Genomic DNA, 22,354 nt, shown 5'->3' with positions numbered 1-22,354 from the left:
TCCAGCATACAAATGCAGCTCTTATGCACTCAGACACATGAAACATTAAAACATATTAACGGGTCTGTTACAAAAATGCATACATTAAAAAAATAACAGCAAAAAAAAGTGGAAAAGTTTGACATTTTACAGACTGAGATTTAATTTGCGATAACTGTACTGTATATATCATTAAGTGAAATACTGTTAATATGCAAAATGCATGGACATTCTACTATCATTTAATTTTCTAATTTGTCAACTAACTCTCATTACATTATTAGTAGTTTGTCTGCTTAGTATCTGCTAACACTTTTTTAATCTATTGTCTATAAGTTAAACTATATCGTCGCGACTGTTGCAAATCATTTGAACTTTGTGTCAGTACGTCAAAAATAGAACCAGGCAGTAGTTTGCTGTCAGTGATTTGTTGTCTCATCATATCCTCATATGTCGATGAATATGTCATCGTGTAGATGACAACATTAATTTTAATAGATACTATTATATTTGTCGCGTTGTGCTGCTCACATCCGGTGTAGACACGGTATAACTTTGCAGCTACATGTTAACTGTCAACTTATTCTACCTAACATGACGAAATACTAATACTTCAAAGCTGACTTTATCAGTCAAGGGAATACTGTGTGCTGGGTTTCTAGATATAAAGCTGTATGTGAACTGGACTCGAGATTTGGTCTTCTTCTAGGAATGATTCTCTGAATTATGCATCGAAAGAGCAATGCTAGTAGAGCTAAGGTCTAAGTAGAGCATTGTTCGTCAGATAGGAATGATTCCTCAAATCGTGTGTTCTCGAGGAGTGGTGTTTTTTTTTTTTTTTTTTTTTTTTTTTTTTTTAATGGAAGTCAATTTCCAACCCTGAGTAAAAATAAATTGTGGCCTTTTTTTATCTCAAAATTATAACTTTCTTTATATAAACTCAGACTAAGAATTTACAATTCTCTTCATATTGTTTTCATCATGTAATAAAATTAAAAGAGAACTGCAACTTCTTATACTGCAATTCTTACTTCTCAAAATTGCATGATTATATATTACAATTCTGACTTTGTTTTTCTCAGAATTGCTTGAAATAAAAATACAAATTGTGAATTGTGAGATATAAAGGCAGAATTGATAAAGAATTGAACTGTCAGACATTAGTGTGTGGAGATTCTCGATAATCTGAAGATTGTTATGCTGCAGTTACTGGAATAAATCCGGCCTTTATTGAGCGCACTGCCAGTCTGAGCAGTTTCACTTTGTCTGTATTTTGTATCTGTCACGTAAGCATCACAGACTCTGTTCTGAAAGCATCAAAAGCAGTGTATAAGTCACCAGCCGTTGTTGTACACCTTCTCAGGGTGGACTCTGAACCGCCGTCCTTCTCCAGTCATTCTCATTCAACGACGAACCACACAACTTTTAACCATGTCTCTGTCGAAACAATGAGCTACACTGTTTACAGTATTCAAGATAAACCAACAAAACAGTCCTTCATAAAGGGGACATACAATACTGCAAAATACAGTTTCAGAGCCACTAGGAAATATTTCTGTCAGGTACATTTCTTTCAGTTCAGTAGTCATTAGCAGATTAGGAAAAAGTTTATTTAGGCACTCTAGGGTCTTCAACAAGATTGTATTGCACTATAAACAAAAGAATCAGATTGATAAATGTTTCCACTGGTCTCCAACCCCCACGAATCTCAGAGCATGCCAGAGATTAAAAATGCAATTTAGAGGATTGTAACAGCGTTGTGAGATTACACTCAAATCCATCGGTCATATTGTAATCCCTCATAGGCTATATGAGAAGGTAATGAAGGTAGCAGAGGCCAAAACAATCTACAAACATTGGAAGAAAGATACACAAAACATCACTGACCAGAGGCCTGTTTCAGAAAGGAGGTTAAGAGAAATCTCTGAGTATGTTAACCCTAAAATGAAGAAAACTCTTCTTTGTTTTTTTTTCTTTTTGTTTTTTTACGTTTTAGAAGGAAAGGTATATGAAACGCGAGAAAGCATGGTAAATCAAGCCCATTTCTGGAAGACCATGGTAACTTACTCTGTGAACCCACTCTGGTGTGCGTTTCCGAAAAGCTTTTTTAGGTAAGTATGGTTGCGAGTTTCAGTGAACTCTATTGGTAACAACAGAACTTGTGACCATAGTTGCTTTTTGGAAACGCACGTTTGGTCAGCAACAAGTTTCTTAGGTAAACCCGGGGTTACTTTCTATCTCCTTTTATACAGGTTCCTATAGATAAAGAGGCTGCATTATTTAATAGGGAGTTACATTTATGTTAGTGGAGGAATAATTTTATTTTTGTCATATCCACATGCATATTTATTTGAGCGGTACCATGTATGAATGGAAGTTATCTAAGTAACATAAAGGATGCAGAGAACATTAGTAAGTCCACTTTATGAAGAGCGGTAAAGAACACAAATTATTAACAATTTATTTGATCATCTTTATTTCCTACAAATACAAAAGCAACAGTTATTCTATTTCCTGGTGGATTTTAATATTCTTCAAATACTTGGTATTGTGGCCATTTCTTCTTCATCTGTTCATTATTTTCCTTTTCCTTATTATCAAGCCTCTTGACTTCGTGCTGTTGGCGGAGTTGAAGTCAAATGTTAATTTCATTACACTAATTAAGGAACATTTTATTATGTAAAAACCGCATAAGACTATGTGGAAAAAGCTGCTGCACACTGAAATAGAAACTGAATTACTTTTTGAATTACTCATCGATTTAATATATCAAATGTTTGTAAAGTCATGTAACTTACACCCATGAACCTTTAGTGTTTAAAGCTTGACCTGATTGAAATATTTATTTATGTCTTTTGTTTTTGTTTTGTTTTTGCCTGTGGGATACCATGAAAATTAACATTACTGTCAATAACTTACTATTCTGCTAGTTTTCACCTCTGATATCATAAAAGTGATTAAGAATTAAAGTGACATATTGACTCAGAAGTACTGTTTTTTTTTGTCATACAGGTCCTTCTAAAAAATTAGCATATTGTGAAAAAGTTCATTATTTTCCATAATGTAATGATAAAAATTTAACTTTCATATATTTTAGATTCATTACACACCAACTGAAATATTTCAGGTATTTTATTGTTTTAATACTGATGATTTTGGTACTGATGATTTTGGATGATTTTTAATACTGATGATAGGAATTTTGGGTTTTCATGAGCTTTATGCCAAAATCATCAGTGTTAAAACAATAAAAGACCTGAAAAATTTCAGTTGGTGTGCAATGAATCTAAAATATATGAAAGTTTAATTTTTATCATTACATTATGGAAAATAATGAACTTTTTCACAGTATGCTAATTTATTGAGAAGGACCTGTAGCTTTTCACAGTTATGGTGTTTAACTCAGAGTTGTATGAACTAACAGATTTCAGTTGTCCCGAAATCAAAAACTCTGAGTTTCCAATCTCAAGATATGTCAGCTCTGAATTTGTTTTAACTTAGAGTTGGTCGAAACTTCTTATTGACATGGCCCTCAGAGACAGATACACTAAAACAAACCTTGACTTCTGTATCAACAACAAAATAAAATAAATAAATACAAATAACAGATAAAAAAAAAAACATATAGTGTACAGCTGTTTCAGCCAACACAGCCTCATTCCAAACACAAGCCTCTAAATGCAAAATGTCTGATATAAATGCAAAATGTCTGATATAAAAATGCATTTGTTGATGCAACAGTGTCATTTGACCTTCGTAATGTGCAGCTTAATCTGTTTTGTTGAAGCTTAGTTTCACGGGATTTGTACCGGAGCCCTTCAGCACTCAAGTGCAACTCCATGCGTGAGCTACCAAACAAACATAATGAATATGAAAACCCATATGAATGCTGGATATGAAGCTGTATATGTGACGCTAACATTCAAAGGTATCACTTTTGAAATCTCGCAGCATGTTAAAACTGTTTTTCATACATAACATAATATTCCTCAATCAATTTTGCAAACATTAGGCTTTATTAATTGAAACTGTGGACCTGTACCTAAATAATATTTTGTATGAAAAGGATTAAAAGTTGTTGGAGTTTTATTTTACAAAATATAATAAATATGAATTTAACTAAATATAACACATTCATAAAAAAAAATGAATTTAGAAAGTCTGAAATAGTACATTCTTGGAAAATATTATATTTTTTATTTACAACTTCAAAATCTGACTGCAGTCAAACATACTGATGTAAAACTAGTGTTTTGATGGTGTAAATGATTTTAATTAGCATTTTCCTTTCACTGTCAGACTTTAACTGACCCGCAGAAAGAAGCAATGAGACATGATCAGCAAGTATACACACACACACAAGCGTACAGCTCCTCTGCTTAATCTAATCAAGTGCGATGGCTAGCTCGATTAATAAAGCCAGCTATTGACTTCTAATTGGCGCCGCTTGGCTCTGCTAATTTCCTGGGACGAAATTACACTAATGCAGTTGGCTTGATGGAGTACTTACAGGCAACTCCCATGAGGGATGCCATCTGAGCCAGAGAGAGAGAGAGAGAGAGAGAGAGAGAGAGAGAGAGAGAGAGAGAGAGAGAGAGAGGATGTTCAACCCCGATAAAGATCACAGCCTTGTTGTTTCATCACAGACCATTTTCTAATCAGTTCCCTGTTGGCCTGGAGGAAATGTCATCCTGCAGTATTGCTTACAGTGCAGGGTCCCGGACATGGCCGTGCGGTAACACTAGCCACCTGTCTGTACGCTAATGAATTCTCCCCAAACCGTTCACCTCTGCGGTCTAGGCCGCTCAGCTGCTGCATCCGGGACTAATCTTGTTAGTCAAACGCGCATGAACCACAGCTCCAGTGGCCCAAGAAACACTTGTGTCTGAAGTCTGACGTCTGAGAGATATGGGTTCATATGCTGTACGATTGGGTTTTCATTCGATCGGGCCATGATGAGCAGTTCTCGCTACAGTACTACACTGATAATTTCTCAGGAGACCCTTGAGATTAAGAACACCCAGCAAAGAGGGATATTTTGAATAATTCCTTATTTTAATCCTCACACGCAGCCAGAGTCTGTTTACTGTTCCTCAGACACAAGTCTAATCTCCTGGTGACACTGATCCATGTGGAAGCAAACACCTGTTCTCTCACATGATTAAAGAGCTTTTTGATATGAACCGTGATAAACCCAATGTCACGCTGTCGCCATTTTGATGAAACCTTTGTGGATATTGTCATATTACCTGCTGTCAAACGTTCACACCCACACAAACATTCAAATGATTGTGATATTTCCTTTACAAAAATTAACCATGGTTTTGGGTTTAATTTGTAGTAAAACCATGGTTAATTTTTGTAAAGGAAACCACATCTAAACCATGATAACTACAAATTAACCATGGTTTACCAACAATTGTCAGCAATGTCATTCAGGCTCTTAGTTCACTTCACAACATGTAGAAGAACCTCAGTGAGTTCAAGCACGCTTACACAGTGTCCTAACTACACGCGACACGTCAAGATTTTTATTGAGTACCTCATCCAGTAAGAGAAAATGTGTTATTTATAATAAATTTATAATTTTCATTTATCTTTAATTGTCATTTATTTATAATATGTGATGCGGCTGCTGCACAATCAACCCTGCTTGTGGAGTAAATGAGCAATCTTACCTGAATGGTTTTCTATTAGACTTGTGTAGGCCCAAAGTGTTTTTTTTCCCTCTCTTCTAGTAAAAGCTGTTAAATTATTAAAAAGTGACTTGTGTAAGTTTTTTCCCCCTTGTATTTTATGTTGTGACCAGTGGGAGGTGCTCTGGGCATATATTTTTCTTTCTTGGTTTTATTTCCTGAAAATTATAAATGCAACACTATTGTTTTTGCCCCCATTTTTCACTAGCTGAACTCAAAGATCTAAGGCTTTTCTATGTACACAAAAGGCCTATTTCTCTGAAATATTGTTCACAGATCTGTCTAAATCTGTGTTAGTGAGCACTTCTCCTTTGCCGAGATAATCCATCCACCTCACAGTTGTGGAATATCTAGATACTGATTGGACAGCATGATTACTGCACAGGTGTGCCTTAGGCTGGCCACAATAAAAGGCAATTCTAAAATGTGCAGTTTTACTGTATTGGGGGGTCCGGGGTGTCCGAAAATCAGCCAGTATCTGGTGTGACCACCATTTGCCTTACGCAGTGCAACACGTCTCCTTCGAATAGAATTGATCAGGTTGTTGACTGTGGCCTGTGGAATGTTGGTCCACTATTCTTTAATGGCTGTGCGGAGTTGCTGGTTAGTGGCAGGAACTGGATCACGCTGTCGTATACGCCGATCCAGAGCATCCCAAACATGCTCAATGGGTGACATGTCGGATGAGTATGCTGGCCATGCAGGAACAGGGATGTTTTCAGTTTCCAGGATGTTTTCAGTTTCCAGGAATTGTGTACAGATCCATGCAACATGGGGCCATGCATTATCACACTGCAACATGAGGTGATGGTTGTGGATGAATGGCACAACAATGGGCCACAGGATCTCTTCACGGTATCTCTGTGCATTCAAAATGCCATCAGTAAAATACACCTGTGTTCGTTGTGAATAACATATGCCTGCCCATACCATAACCCCACCGCCACCATGGGGCACTTGATCCACAACGTTGTCATCAGTAAACTGCTCACCCAAACGACACCATACACTCTGTCTGCCATCTGACCTGTACAGTGAAAACCAGGATTCATCCGTGAAGAGCACTCATCTCCAAAGTGCCAGATGCCATCGAATTTGAGCATTTGCCAACTCAAGTCAGTTACGATGAACTGCAGTCAGGTTTATGACTCAGATGAGGATGACGAACATGCAGATGAGCTACCCTGAGATGGTTTCTAACAGTTTGTGCTGAAATTCTTTGGGATTGTTGCAGCAGCTGTCCTGGTGGCTGGTCTAAGATGATCTTGGAGGTGAAGATGCTGGATGTGGAGATCCTGGACTTGTGTGGTTACACGTGCTATGCATTTGTGAAGCTGGTTGGTTGTACTTACAAATTCAGTAGCAACAGCTCTCAATTATCTGTGTGCAGTTGTATGAGTTTGAAAGGCTTCCCTTCTGCCACATTGCTCCCCTTTCTGGTTGAGTTTGGCAGTGCTCCCCTTACTGTGTGAGGGTTACTTACGAGCCTGCTGCTCCCAGAGCAAGCATGTGAGTTTTCTTCTTGATCTGAGTGCCTAGGACTCCCAGAGCTCCACATACAGTAAAGCCTGTGTTACGATGGGGACACAGGAGACGAGAAATCCAAGAGCAGTGTTTGTTTATTGGGTAATCCAAATCATAATCCAGTAAACAATTGTCAAAATCCAGGTAAGCAGTCAGAACATGAACCAAAACAAGAAACAAGAAACTAGAATCACAGGGGAATGTGAGGAAACTGGGTGATGGAAATTAAGGACTCCATGACACAGACAGAAAACAGACCGGTTTAAATATACAGGATAATGACTATGAAAGTGAAGACACCTAAGTGCAATTAACAGGTGTGAAATTACCTCTAGTGGACACCCAGGGAAAACACAGACCAGACACCGTGACATTACCCCCTCCTCTACGGAGCAGCTACCAGATGCTCCACCCCAACACAAGAACAAACCAAGGAACACAGAGACCAGGAGGGAGGTAGACCGACGGAGGACCGGGGGGAGGGATGAAGGGCCAGGCAACATAGGGAAACAGACACAGGAAGTGCAAAAAACAAAAACAAGGAGACCAGGAGGGAGATGGACCAGCAGAGGATCAGGGGAATGGACGGAGGGCCAGGCAACAGAGGGAAACAGAGACAGGAAGTGCAAAAAACAAAAACAAGGAGACCAGGAGGGAGGTGGACCGGCGGAGGACAAGGGGAAGGGACGGAAGGCCAGGTACACAGAAGGAAACATAAAACAAAAAAGATGAAAAAAAAAAAAACAAGAAACAAAACACAAGACCAGGAGAGAAGAGAAAGTTTAAGGCCCAGGGCTGAGCCGACACGGCTAGTATCCCGGGTGGATCAGGTGGAATTGGAGCCGTGCAGTCGAGACAGAAGCCCACTGTGGCGCTGGGCTGGTGGCCATATTGTGCAGTAGCACTGGGCTGGCGGCCACCTTGCATAGTGGTGCTGGGCTGGTGGCCATCTTGTGCTGTAGCGCTGGGCTGGTGGCCATCTTTCTTCCGTGGCACTGGGCTGGTGGCCACCTTGTGCTGTAGCGCTGGGCTGGCAGCCATATTGTGCAATGGTGCTGGGCTGAGGGTCCTCCTGTCTGTAGACCCCGGTCTAGAGTTGGCCATCCCACCGGGAGAGACAGGTGTGGCTGGAGTATCCCACTGAGACCGATGTTTCAGGTACAGTATGAACCCCCCAAAAGGCCTCCAGCTCATTAATTTCCCTCTCTGGCACAGGGTTGTCTAAACAGACATTAAAAAATGTTTCAAGGCCGCATCATTATATCCCAACCCGACCGTCAAGGTCCAGAACTCTTGGGGAAGTGAGACCACTAGTGGACACCCAGGGAAACACATACCAGACACTGGACAGCCTGCCCTTATGAGCTTAGCAACACCCACTCACTGCGGGAGGGTCACCTATGAGCTTGCCACTCTCAGGCGGAGCAATGTTAGTTCTCCTCTCGATCCTTTTATCCAAGGACCAAGGACTCTGCTCCCAGAGCTGCACAGTCATACCAGGTTGTTAGACCATCTTTATTCCTCCCTGATAGGCTGCTCTTGTAATTAAGCTTGGCAGTGCTCTCCTCACTCTAGAGGGTCACCTATGAGCACGCCCCTCCAAGTGTCTGAGTCCCCTTCTCATTTCTGAGAGTCCAGTCATCCACTCCCCCGAATATCCGTGAGGCAGCCATACCAGGTTGTTAGGCCATCTTTTGACTTTTTGATAGGCTGCTTTTATGTTTTAGTTTAGCGGTGCTCCTCTCTTGAGGGTCACTTATGAGCATGCCATTCCCGAGGTGAGTGTCTGAGTTCCTTTTCTGAGGGAAGAGTCCTCTGCTTCCTGGAACTCCCCGAGGCAATCATACCAGGTGGATAAAGAACTCCTCTGTGGCCTCCTCGATGACTGCCTCAGTGTTTAAGCCTGCCATTGCTCCTCTTATTGCCGGTTCACTTTGAGCATGCTGCTCCCTGGAGCTCCCATCCTGTGACTTCCCTTATGGTTGAGTTGTTGGTACTCCCCTCAATTGGAGGGTCTCCTATGAGTATACTACACCCTGAGTCCCATCATGCACCCTTCTGAGCATATGAGTTCTTTGACTGCTCTGCTTCTTTAGACCTGTGAAGAAGTCATTTAAGTGTTGAGTTGAGTACTCCACTCCATTGAGCTTCATGATGCAGTCATAACAGGTCACTAGGCCTTTTCAGGGCCTCTTTAATAGCACCAAGTGCTTTCTAAAATGGTAAGTGCACACACTGAGCATCCTGTGCACTTTCTAAAATTCATTTTGGTAAGGGTCATATGCCACCAGCTTTCATACCATTTCTCAGAGTTGGTCAGACTCCAGTTCTCATCTTGGGTCCCTCTCTATACATGTATACTTAGTGATACCATAAGAAATGGTTCCCATGTTAAGAGAAGTCTCCATCCCAGGTACAGTTGAGGTGTGTAGTGCTGGTCCCTTGCACTTATCAGTGTTCTTAGACTACAGGTCTACAATCTACAAACAGTTAGATTGGCTTGTCTTTGTTGCCTCCCTGGGAGAATGCGGTCCGTGATTCTGATTCCTGAACAGTAAACTTTGAAGTGTCAGCTTTGTAAACAAAGGTTGATTATGTATCTACTCAGAAAGAATCATGAGCAGAAACCTTTTTATTTTGGGTATGTAATTTCGGTCTCCATGCCAAAAAAGGGGGGTTACTTATAAGGGGTTAAAAGCATATTAGTATGTTATGTGTAAGCCAGGTTAAAGAGATGGGTCTTTAAAGCTGCAGTAGGTAACTTTTGTAAAAATATCTTTTTTACATATTTGTTAAACCTGTCTTATGTCCTGACAGTAGAATATGAGACAGATAATCTGTGAAAAAATCAAGCTCTTCTGGCTCCTCCCAGTGGTGCTATTGCCATTTGCAGTTACTGACCGCTCCCGGTAAGAAAACAACCAATCAGAGCTGCGGTCCGTAACTTTGTTTGTGTTCAAAATGTAGAAAAATGCATATAATAAGTGAGTACACCATGAATCCATTTTCCAAACCGTGTTTTTAGCTTGTCCTGAATCACTAGGGTGCACCTATAATAAGTGTTTATATTCGGACTATTTTAGATTGCTTCGGGGATACCGCGGCGGAGTAACCCAGTACCTTTATGATTCTTCATAGACATAAACAGAGAGAAGTAGTTCCGGCTACGATGTTCTTCCACAAGACGCAAGCAGTTCTGTTTATTAACTGCTAGAGCGTCAAAAGTTACCTACCACAGCTTTAATCTAGATTTTAACTGCAAGAGTGTGTCTGCCTCCCGAAACAATGTTAGGTAGGTTATTGCAGAGTTTAGGCGCCAAATAGGAAAAGGATCTGCCGCCCACAGTTGATTTTGATATTCTAGGTATTATCACCATTAGTAAGACATGGAGACACAGATACAACAGGGTTTCCTGAGATCCGTGTTTGTTTGTGAGACCTTCTTCACACCCAACTCTAGATCTAAAGCTTTAATGGTAAACAAACACCAAAGGCGTTTCGATTTTTGCTGTACATCTATAATCTAGCACTGAGACGTGCGTGTGACCTGGATAACAAGAGTAAGTTGGATTCATCCTGTGTTAAGATCCCATATTAAAGGAAAGATTTAGTGTTTTTGATATGACGGATTAGAAGCGAGTCTGTCTTAGTGGATTAGAGCGTGATAAGACTACTGACCATCATCCCACCAACTGATTCAGATTTCAGAAATAAAAACAATTTACACATCCCAACAGCAAATGAAAATGTAGCTTTACGTTGAAATTTGTTACTGTTTACTCCTTGTTGATCACATTTTTACTGTAGCTTTGTTCTGTCAATTTTACACTAATAAAAGAGTTCATCTAAATGGTTAATGCATAAGTTAACTCGATTCCCCAAAACAAGGGAAGAAAGGGTTGAAAAAGTATGATTGGTTCTACTTTGCATTTAAACATATTTAATTTCATTCAGTTTTTTTTTTCATTTCATTGTCAGATGTAATTCTTTCCTTATTATTTGAAATTATATTATTGTGTCAGTCAACTTCTATATATGTGGTGTTTTTGTCAAATGTGTTTGCCTTTTTTCCTCTGTCAATAAATAAATGACCATGCACTGTAAAAAAATTTTAAGCTATATATTAATTATGTTTTTCTACATTTTAATGTTTAGTTCAGTGGGCCACTTGCTGTTTCTTTGTCATCATTTGTGAAATTTACTAGCACTTTCAGAATAAAAACATTTTTGTGTGTTTTTTTTTTTTTTTTAACTGGTGAATTTTGTTCATATTACTTTTAGATTATTATACACATAGTTTTTGCTATTAGAGTGAACAATGTTCAGCAAATGTGCACAGAATGCACAGTTTAAGAATGACAACAGCACAGAATGAATAGTGCTTGACTGGGTTTGACTGTGATGAGCAGCAGTGAATGAGAGGTTGATCCAGCAGCAGGTGTCACTGTCCACCCCGCAGCACCTCTCACGTGCACGCACTCACTTCTCTGATGATTGGGGCTCCTGTCAGTGATTTGGCTTCGAGTTTCTGAGGTCTGACAGTGAAAGCGTTTCACCTTCAGTTTTGGCCTTCAGCACAATCCAGAAAAGACCAATCTGCCGCAGATAAACTTGTAAATAACGCAGCTCATCAAATATTCATCCTCAACTCACTATATAGAACAGAGAGTTCTAAATATTTGATCAGCGATTTTGATATCGAATTGATTCAGAAAACCATAATTAAACATACAAGAAGTCCAGAATCACTTATGATCGGAAGTAGTTTTATAAGGGTATCTACAGTACAATATTTTCACCAATTTTCATTTATTGATACCAGAGACAGAGTTTTATTTGGCTTTTTGTAGTGAGATGCATTGCATTATTATATATCTGTAACCTGATGAACGGTGTTTATTCGCATATTCGTGTGAACGCCGGTCCAGTTCTCAAAATCCAGATCTTTCATTCTCGACAGGCAAACCTGATCCGGGCCGGATGACTGTCCGATTCCTGCTGTCCGAGTAATGATTGTTAACGATGTCACCCGATCAGGATGAGTGTGTGTGTGTGTGTGTGTGTGTGTGTGTGTGTGCATGCATATTTGTACATCTCGGTGGAGACTTAACTTGAATACACACAAACTCATTGGGACTCGTAGGGACCTAAATTGAGGTCCCCATGGGGAAACAAGCTTATAAATCATACAAAATCAGATGTTTTTTTTTTTTTTCTTTTGGAATATAATTATTTTCTGTATGGGATAGGTTTAGGGGTAGGGTAAGTCTAAGGCAATAGAAGATACAGTGTGGACAGAATAAAAACTATTATGCCTATGCAGAATCCACACAAGGATAGTAAACCAGACATGTGTATGTGTTTGTGTGTTTGTGTGTGTGTGTGTGTGTGTGTGTGTGTGTGTGTGTGTTGACAGCAGTGCTCAGTGTCCATCTCTGTGTTGATATCTTTCTCTTCATATTCTCCGGCTCATGAAAAGTGATTTGTTTTTTCTAGCGTTTGCACTTATTAGGTCGCAACAGTTCAGCCGTTCAGTCCAAGCAGCTGCTGGACCAGATAGCCTTTAAAATATACAGTGATATTATTTAGCACAATACAGTTTTACCTAAATGTCAATTTCAAGCCACATTTTAGACCAATAAATCATAAAATGTTTTGAACTACTTCCTGTGTGATTGATTTGAGGGTATTCATGTATCCTTATCCATTTTTTTTTTTTTTAATCATTTTTTATTTATACAACATATACTTTATTTAGTTATTTTTTTATTTTTATTTTTTACAAATTTTGCTACATTCCTTACTATTTCATACGTTGCGCTTTAATAGTATCTGTGGTGTTACACTGCAGCTTACATATTTTACATATAAAACTTATCAATTGTACATATTAGTCTTATAAATATTTCCATAATGTCTTGTTATCTTGAAACTAGTTAGTACCAGGGCTTATAATCATAAACTTCAGGGCCCGTATTCATAAAAAAATTCTAAGAATCCTCTCAGAAAACTCTTAATTTAGCTTAAAAACTTTTATGTAGGAGTCTTAGATTAAAAGCGATTCGGGACCAATCTGAGAGCAACTCTGAGTAAGGAAAAGACAAAAACTTTCATCTTAGTGAGGAGGCGGGGTTGACCCTGTTGCTATGTATGACACAATCTTTTGAAGACTGTGATTGGTTGGTTGTCCAAGAAGGAAAAAAAAGAGTGATTTTAAGTATAGGCTCTATTCTAATCCTCACTTTGAATTTACATGTGTAATTTTTCCTATTTGACCGTTCTCTCTCTCTCTCTCTCTCTCACACACACACACACACACATTACATGTGTTTATCTAAATCCTTTTTTTTATTTACCATGCTTTTAATTTCCTATAAGGTATTTGATCGGCTTAGAATGATAAAAATTGTTCCACTCTTTCTAATTAGAGTGACTGCTGTCCTATTTAAGTGGTGGTTTGAATGTTGGATTTAATGTATCAAAAATGGAATCAAAAACAAGAAGGGCGAGAAAGCCAAACTGGACAGAGGAACAGTGTTTACTGTTAGCCCAGTTAGTGGATGCACACAAGGCCATTCTTAAAGGAAAATTCGGGCCGGGTGTCACAGCAAGGGACACTATTAACGGTTCATTCCCTGCTTGTGCGCACCTATAAACCTGCTATATTCAAAAATGCAGTTTTTTGAGCCTGCAAGGTGGGAATGTCCAGTGGAAACGAAATGAACTGCGACACAATAAGATGTTCTGAGAGTGCTGTAATTGTTTGTGTGATCACTCTGCTAACAGAAGGTTGTGACAGACCCAAATCATCACTATTGCATTGTTGCATTTTCTCAGTTGCCAAATATCGTAATGTAGTGATTACTTTAATTTCTATATTAAATTATAAATTATTATATGTATAACATCTTATTAATTCACTGTCATCCATTGTCTGCAACACATTTCTTCTGTCTCTTAGTCTTTTTGCCATTTTCTCCTCTGCTAAATAAACTCTTAAGCCTCTAAAATTTTGTCACTAGGAGCTACTTTTTGCATTAAGATTCTTTATGAATACGGGCCCAGGTATTTGATAAGAAAAATCCAAATGTCCTTAAGATTATATTTTACTGAAACTAGAAAATACAAATATGAAATTAAAATTCATAGCAATACATTTTAGAAATGAACATTTTAAATTCTGTTTCTCGCTTGTCACTCCAGTTGAAAAATGAGTTGGTACCCCATTCTTGAAGCATGAAATACAATCGCATGAGATATATGCGATCGCATGATCAGTATGATATGATGCAGCACTGTGGAGTGAGCACAGTGCTATTAATCGCTCCAGTAATGTATTTGTGCTCTTTATTGTATCCGGTCACTCATACCAGTGCAAAAGGTTAATGATGCACTTTACAAACATCTCATCCTGATATTCATGCGCTCTGATAAAGCTAATGTCTCATGACTGTTAATGGCTGAGCACTCTGGGTGATAACTGATGCTATCGCTCGCTGCTTTCTCACCCGAAACCAGCCTGCAGTCAGATAAACCTCCTGCTTTTGAACATCTCGTCTGGTGGACGGCTCAGAGGTCAGCTGACAACAATGTAAAATCGGCTCCATTATTGTTGTGGGGCAGACGTTTAGAGCTGGGGTCCCTTGTCCCCCAACAGCTCTAATTACATTGTCAGAGGTTCTCAATTGTGCTGCCGTGATCCTTGATCTGGAGGCGTGACGATCAGCTCTTAGTGTGTGTCCAGGGTTTAACCTCTGCATGGACACTAGCTCTTAAACACACTCACATTTATCTAACAGAGAAAAGGGACAGTTCAGTCATAAATGAAAATGTATTTACTCATCTTCAGGCCATTCAGGATGTAGGTGACTGTTTTTCTTCAGTAGAAAAGTAAAGAAGATTTGTAGCTGAAACCGTGGTCCTCTGTGACTCATCAAATTCAACTTAAACTTGAATACACACAGACTCGTGGGGACCTAAATTGAGGTCCCCATGGGGAAACAAGCTTATAAATAATGCAGAATGAGATGTTTATATATATATATATATATATATATATATATATATATATATATATATATATATATATATATGTATAATTATGCAGAAAGTTTTCTGTATGGGGTAGGTTTAGGGGTAGGGTAAGGCTAAGGGGATAGAACATACCGTGTGGACAGAATAAAAACCATTACGCCTATGTAGAATCCACACAAGGATAGTAAACCAGGTGTGTGTGTGTGTGTTTGTTTGTGTTGACAGCAGTGCTCAGTGTTCGTCTCTGTGTCGATATCTTTCTCTGTGACTACCGGTTCTTTGTCAAAAAAACATGTACAGGCAACACAAAATTAATACCTGTGGCAATATATAATGATATATTGAGGTCTTATAAAGTGTAGATTAGTCTGTTTAAAAAACTGATGTCGCAAATTAGCAAGGGAAATGTATATAAAAATGACAATCAATTTTTTATTAATTTAAATTATTTTATATCAGCTACAAGCAGTAACCCAATATTCACAACCCAAATATTCGGGCGAGTGCAGCGTATTTTATGGAGGAAAGTTTTTTGAACGTGGTAAGGGGCGTAAAATTCCCATCACATGCTTGGGGTATTTGGACAATCAAAACACAATAGATAGCTGACCAATCAGAGCACACCACACTGTTCAGAATGATGAACTGATGAAATTATGAAAAATGGTGAAAAAAAAATGCAATGATGAAAAATGGCAGGGGCATAGAGGAGCAATAATAATGCACAGTATGTGGAAATTTTTTTTTTTCTTTTTTTTTTTCTTCTTTTTTTTAAGTTTTAGGTAAGATTTAAGGTTTGAAACAACATATTATAAAACAATGGTGATTTCAAAGGTGAATTAAGGTAGACTGGGACACTTTTTCCAATTCATTTCAATTACAAAAAGTGTTCCAAACGTTTGATTTTGTAAAATATCTGATATACACACAGTCATAAAATATAGTTACATTATCTCAAACTGACTGTCAAAGTGCAAAATTGCTACAAACATAACATCAATGCAAGAAAAAAATAAACTTAAACTAGATATGGAGTTGTAAAATAAGCCGGTTAAACTCACAGCACATGCGGGATTTACTGACTGTGAATGGAGCCGCTTTAGGATGTCAATCATCAGCTGCGCATGTGAACACTGAGCTTTGTGTTGAATCCTGATTCAACATTCTTTGCCAAATGATGCCACTAAATCGCGATACTACAAATTCATTACAAAACTGTGGGAGGACAGATTATATTATGATTGTTCATCATTGTAAAATAGACATTTGATACAGAGTGCAATAAAGCAGGAAAATTAATAAGTTAAATTAAGTCAGTTATCCACCTGAGTGAAACCATAAGTGTCTACATCTTATACTGAACCTCAGTTGTATTTAGTTGATACAGTTCTTGCATTGCCTTGGTCTTTGAACGAGCATTCAGATGCAGTCTTGGGAGAAAGTCTTGATGGTTTGAAAGTGTGATGGTGTTGAAACTGCAATCACATTTTTCCGGGCTTGAAGAGTGACGTACTCCACAGAAGTAACTCTGACTCTGGTGAATGGGAGATTTCTCTCCCGGGTGAAAGGTTGCAACATGGCTTGCTGCAACTTTGATATCCTGCCGGCCCGGGGGAGGCCCCACAGGTCGCGGTCAGCACCAAAGAAAAGAGAAGAGAGAGGCGGGTCACGGATGTGAGGGGTCAGCAAGCCAGTGCTGACTTAAACTTTCAGAGGGAAAGTTTATAACCCTTTGTCTTCGAGCATGGTATTTTGCATATGTAACTGGATTGGGTGTTGATGCAAAAACTATTAAAGATTCTGAGAACATGTATATGTTGCATAGGTGTCAACAGATAATATACACTCTCATTTAGATAAATGGTATAGGTGAGGTTATACAGTATTAACCAGGGATTCTATCATAAAGCATGCATAAAACAATATACAATACAAAAGACAATTTACAAGAACAGTAATAATTAATAATACATACAATGACCTGGGGTTAGGGATGTTTCATTTACGGAAAGGTTTGTCTATGAATTAATAAAATGTAGTTTTTTAATGGGCAATATGTGTATATTCAAAGTGAATTAAGGGAGAGAAAAACTCTAAAAAAAAAAACAATGAGTCATAAAGCTTATCTGGTTACTATATATGTGTGTGTGTGTGTGTGTGTGTGTGTGTGTGCATGTGTACATGCGTGCATGCGTGTGTGTGTGTGTGTGTGAACTGGGTCTTTTTAGAGGACTGATCCATCTGAAACAGTTTGGCTCGAGCAGTTACTCAATCAAAACTCCCTTTCAGACACCTGACGGTCTCCCCAACTTATAATGAGCCAAGATAGCACCATATGTGATCCTATGATGAATGACTTGGACTGAAGACCGATGAGCCACTGGTATGTGCATGTGTGAACCAAGCACTTGAATAATGGAAAGAAATGAAAGTTTTTTCACTCTTTATGTAAAAAGGTGAGCCGATGAAGACTAGTTTATTTACTTTATATGTTTTAGACGTAAAATATTTCCACGTTTCACAACATTATTAAGTGCTATGTGAATTGTGTATATTTTATGTAATTGTTATTGCATAAACTGGTGAATTGTTGATTTGTACCAATTCATTGAAACAAACTGTTCGAAAGAACCGGTTTGCGAAAAAGACTTTATTTGATCAGAAGACTTCCCCATTTGCCTGAGGCTCTGGATCACAGCTAATAATGTTCAGTTTCTTGCACAGTCCGATTAATTTGCTTCATAAGACCACAATATATCTTCAGGAGCCACAAGAATTTATCTTGTGTCGTTAAGTGTTTTTAGAAGCTGCAGTCTTGCATTTTATGAATCATATGCCCATATAAATTTTTTTCCAGCTTTTTTTAAATACTAATGCAAAACCAGTATGAAAGTATGATATTTGCCTTTATCTTCTAGTCAGATAACCTTTGTAGCAAAGCAGCTCACAAGTACAATGCACATGTTGTGTTTGTGGTCAAAAATCTATATTAACATTGGCTGTATGTAACCCACTTTTGAAGTGTCAGTGACTTTAAACAGTTCCTTTCATTTATTTGCAAGGTTATTAGATTGAAAAAAACATCTGAAATATGATCTGCTATGAACAGTATATTCATCAGGGGGGCAAAATGTCAGTTTCTGGATTTTTTTTTGTAAATTAAAAGCTTTTCAGGGAGGAAATAAAAGCCAGAGCGACTGGCAGCATAATCAAAGATGTGCTTGAGAATTATAGCAAATGAAACACAGCTGTATATGTTTTAAAATGAATTAGATTAAGCTAAGTCACATTCACATCCCTCGTGCTGGCCAGCTATCCGATCCTGACGGAAATGAAACGCGTCGCACAGAACCGTAACTATGGCTGAACTGCCAGGAAGAAGAATCCAATCAGGAGTCTTGAATTGACAGCTTGTGGAATGTGTCTCGGCCGATGAAGAAGCTCCTCTCGTGGGTTTCCACCTGATGGGCCGAGAGCACATCTGTTGAATCGCAGCTCTATTGTTGGCGACCCAAGTATATTTGATGTGCTGATTAATTATGGTGGTGTGGCACAGCTGCAGGTTTGTGACCATATTCTCATCTCGCAATGTAATCTGCACGTTCTGCTCACAGCAGATTCATTTTAGGTGAATGTCCTCTTGTTGAAGACTCATTACAGTGTTTAGGTCATTCGTGATTTACAAGACAATTTGGCGTGAACTGTGTCTCTCTCTCTCTCTCTCTCTCTCCTTTCTGCCCGTTTCCTGCCATTCTCTCCTCTGGGATGTGGTTCTGGTCTCTATAAATAGTGCTGATCTGAAAGCAGCAATGGTCAGTGACTCCAGCAGAGTCCCATTTATCTCAGCCTCTCCGGGTCAGAACCAGCAGTGGGGCACAGCTTTTTGAAAATACCGGGATACAAATATCTCTCTTTTCACAAAGCATGTAAAGAAGATAAAGGCTGCAGCTCAGGGCATGTTAAAATGATGAAACAGTGACATAAAATTCTGTCTTAAACATACATTCAGTAGCACCATAAAGTATTTGGTGAGTCTAAATGTCACTGCATTAGATCAAGTGTCTGAAATGCTGCAGGATGATTCACTTGTCTTCATGTTTGAGACCTCAGCATTTGAGATAGCTGGTGCAAAAAAGTTATTTTGTGCAGGATTACTTTGAAACTATTTACTCTGTGAAATTGACAATGAATTTCACAAATAATAAAGACATGACCAGTTACTTTGGAAAAATAAGTTTTTGTTGTTACCGTACACTGATGATGCAACGAAGATGTCAAATCTTATGTGCTGTGTTGATTTGAATATCCCTGTTCTACATTTACTTCCATCCATTCATTCTCCACATGGCTGGTCCTCTGTGCTGATACTGGCCTCCATCACATCTACATGTCAATATTTAGACAGTAAAACCTGTGAGCGGGTCATGCAGGTGATTGTTGCTTCTGTGGATGTCAGAGAGCAGTAGATGTGAAGTCTGGAGGTTTGAGGTTGCTCATTGATTCAGACAGCAGGAGTGCAGTTCATCTAGTAATAACTCTCTCAGGTGTCTGTTTTGGGGCTTTGTGTGTTTGTGGTAGATGTGGTGCTCCTGGAAACCAGGACTTGGTAATCTCATTTCAGCCGCGTCATCCCAAAGATTTATTTAAACAGATACGCCCACCCTGAAACTGAGCAATGGTGATGTTTCAGAATATTATAGAATGAACTAAAACTGAAACTTAAATATAAATTATTTACGGGAGTCAAAAGTATTGCAGATCTTCAACAGTTTGTTCATGGAAACCTGTGTGTGTGCACGTGTGTGAATGTATTATTTGATATACAGTATGTACTGTATAATTTTACAATATTCTTGAGAAGATTTTGCCTCACAATCATGTTCAAACCTGTACAGGGTTAGTAAGCACATACTTCAGATCGAGGCCAGATTGGACCGGAGGATAGAAATGATGAATTTCCTTAAAGTTCAACAGTAACCTTTTCCAAATTACTTGATCATCTGTGTGTGTGTATAAAGGACATGAACTCTGACCCTGTTTAACCTCAGCAGAAGATGATCATGAGCGTGTGCTCATTGTGTTCATACTCGCATCCCACGTTTGTTCTTGGATGCAGTGTGTTAAAAATAATCTAGCTCTCTGCAGTAAGACACACACACACACACAGAGAGAGAGAGGCAGACAGGCCGGAGCCAGTGCTCGCCTCACTCACAGACGGCTGCAGGAAGAGTCCAGAGCTGCACAAATGCCTCCAATGCAGCATATTGGTTTTCTCTCTTTTATGAGCGTCTCGCTGGCCGGAGCCTCTAATATGACCATAAATGTGCTGTACACAAACAGAAATAGATGCCCATCAGTTTACCGCAGCTCAGACTGCAGCCGTCCTGCTCCGCTGCTGCGTCTGCATTCTCTCTTTCCTTCCAAATGCTTTTCAGGAACCCCACATTTCCATCTCTGATCAAACAGAGTTCTTTATCCATGCACCTACACGAGATGGCACTGGCGGCTAGAGTGATCAGGAAAGGTGGCACAAGTGATCAGCCACGTCTCTCTTGCGTGAGGAAGCATGAGGCGTCTCCTCCGCCCACAGATAAGCCTGTCTCCAGCCGCTTGCGCACACCTCCAGTCGTCCGTCTGCCGCTTATCGTGCCGCGCCCGTCCTCCAGCCCGAGGAGCGGGTGATTAGCCTGACGCAGTTCCCACACAACAAACACAATAAACACATGAGGAGGAGCGCAATCGGGAATACCTGTGACGCATCAGGAAATTCCCTACAGAACTGGGTTTTTCAAAGTCAGCATTTACGTGAGAATTGAGCCACTGCTGAAGCAGAAGTCTCAGATGCCTCTCCGGGCCAAATTCAGTGTGTCGGAGCGGCTGGATTGATAAAGAGCAGTGATAGGCATCAGCTGAAGGGACGGGACGGGACCAACCATAAAGTGTTTATAGCCGTCATTAAACTTTGCTTAGGCATTGACAGCATTCAGACTGATTTCAGATCATGCACTGATTGAGCACACCTTCAGATTGAGACACTGAGTTAGTGAAAGCAAACATTTTTAAGAAATATGCTACTTTAGAAATAGCAGCCTGTCAATATGCAATTTCTGTAAATAATAATGACCATCATCGGTTGAGCTAATATGTTGCTGTGTCGAGCAGCTCTGGTAGTATAAAGAAACTGATTTTCAGGGGAATCTGACCTATAAATGGCATGCTCATAGTCCACATATACCTATACGCTGGTATAGGAGAAAGTAGGCTAACCCATGAATGTGTTTATGCATTGTTATTGGCCAGTCTAGTGCAGAGGTAGACAGTAACAAACTATTTTTATTTTTGTGATCTGGATTTTTAAAAGTAAAATTTTACTGCACTACATTCTATTATTAAGCGTAATACTTTTTTACTCCACTACACTTAAAGAAGAGATGTATTGCTCTGCATTTAAATTTTGTATAATGTTCTATATTTTGTCAAATGTAAGCTGAAGGACATTTTGATTTTGACCAATAACCTTTACACACAGGAAGTAGTTTAACCCCCAACCCCCCTGTCTTTTTTTCTTAATGAGGTAACATCCAGTGTTGTAACATCACAGACATTTATTTTATTATTATTAAAATTATTATTATTTTTTATATTATAGAATATGTTTTTAGAAAATTATATTTTCATACACATTAATTATCTCAAACCCAATTAAATATATATTTTAAAACAAAAAATGTAACCCAACAGTGTCCAGAATTGTTCACCCTACAAAATACATATGCATATATGTACATATAGACACATCACTGCAAATAAAGAACGATTAATTCACAAATAGGACTGATCCGACTGCAGTTGTTCTTGAGTCATCAACTCACATTTTGTGAAAATAAAAAAAAGGATGTTGCCAAAGGCTGGGACGGAGCTTGATAGCATGAATAAAGTAAGTTAGCCTACTAATCCTGAATTCTGGTGTTGATTAATCTAAATTAAATCAGTTCTCTGTGAGGTGAATCTGCTGTAAAAGGGTGAGCAGTTTAAGCCCAAGCTTGAATGTTGACATCTTCATTTGTTCAAAGGTTAAGCGATTTTTATTAAAATAATGCAAATTAAACAGATCTCCCCTG

Source organism: Carassius gibelio, chromosome A5 (assembly GCF_023724105.1).
Source record: "Carassius gibelio isolate Cgi1373 ecotype wild population from Czech Republic chromosome A5, carGib1.2-hapl.c, whole genome shotgun sequence".
In the NCBI taxonomy this organism is placed as follows: domain Eukaryota; kingdom Metazoa; phylum Chordata; class Actinopteri; order Cypriniformes; family Cyprinidae; genus Carassius; species Carassius gibelio.
The sequence above is the reverse complement of the archived record's forward strand: the minus strand, read 5'-3'. Positions refer to the sequence as shown.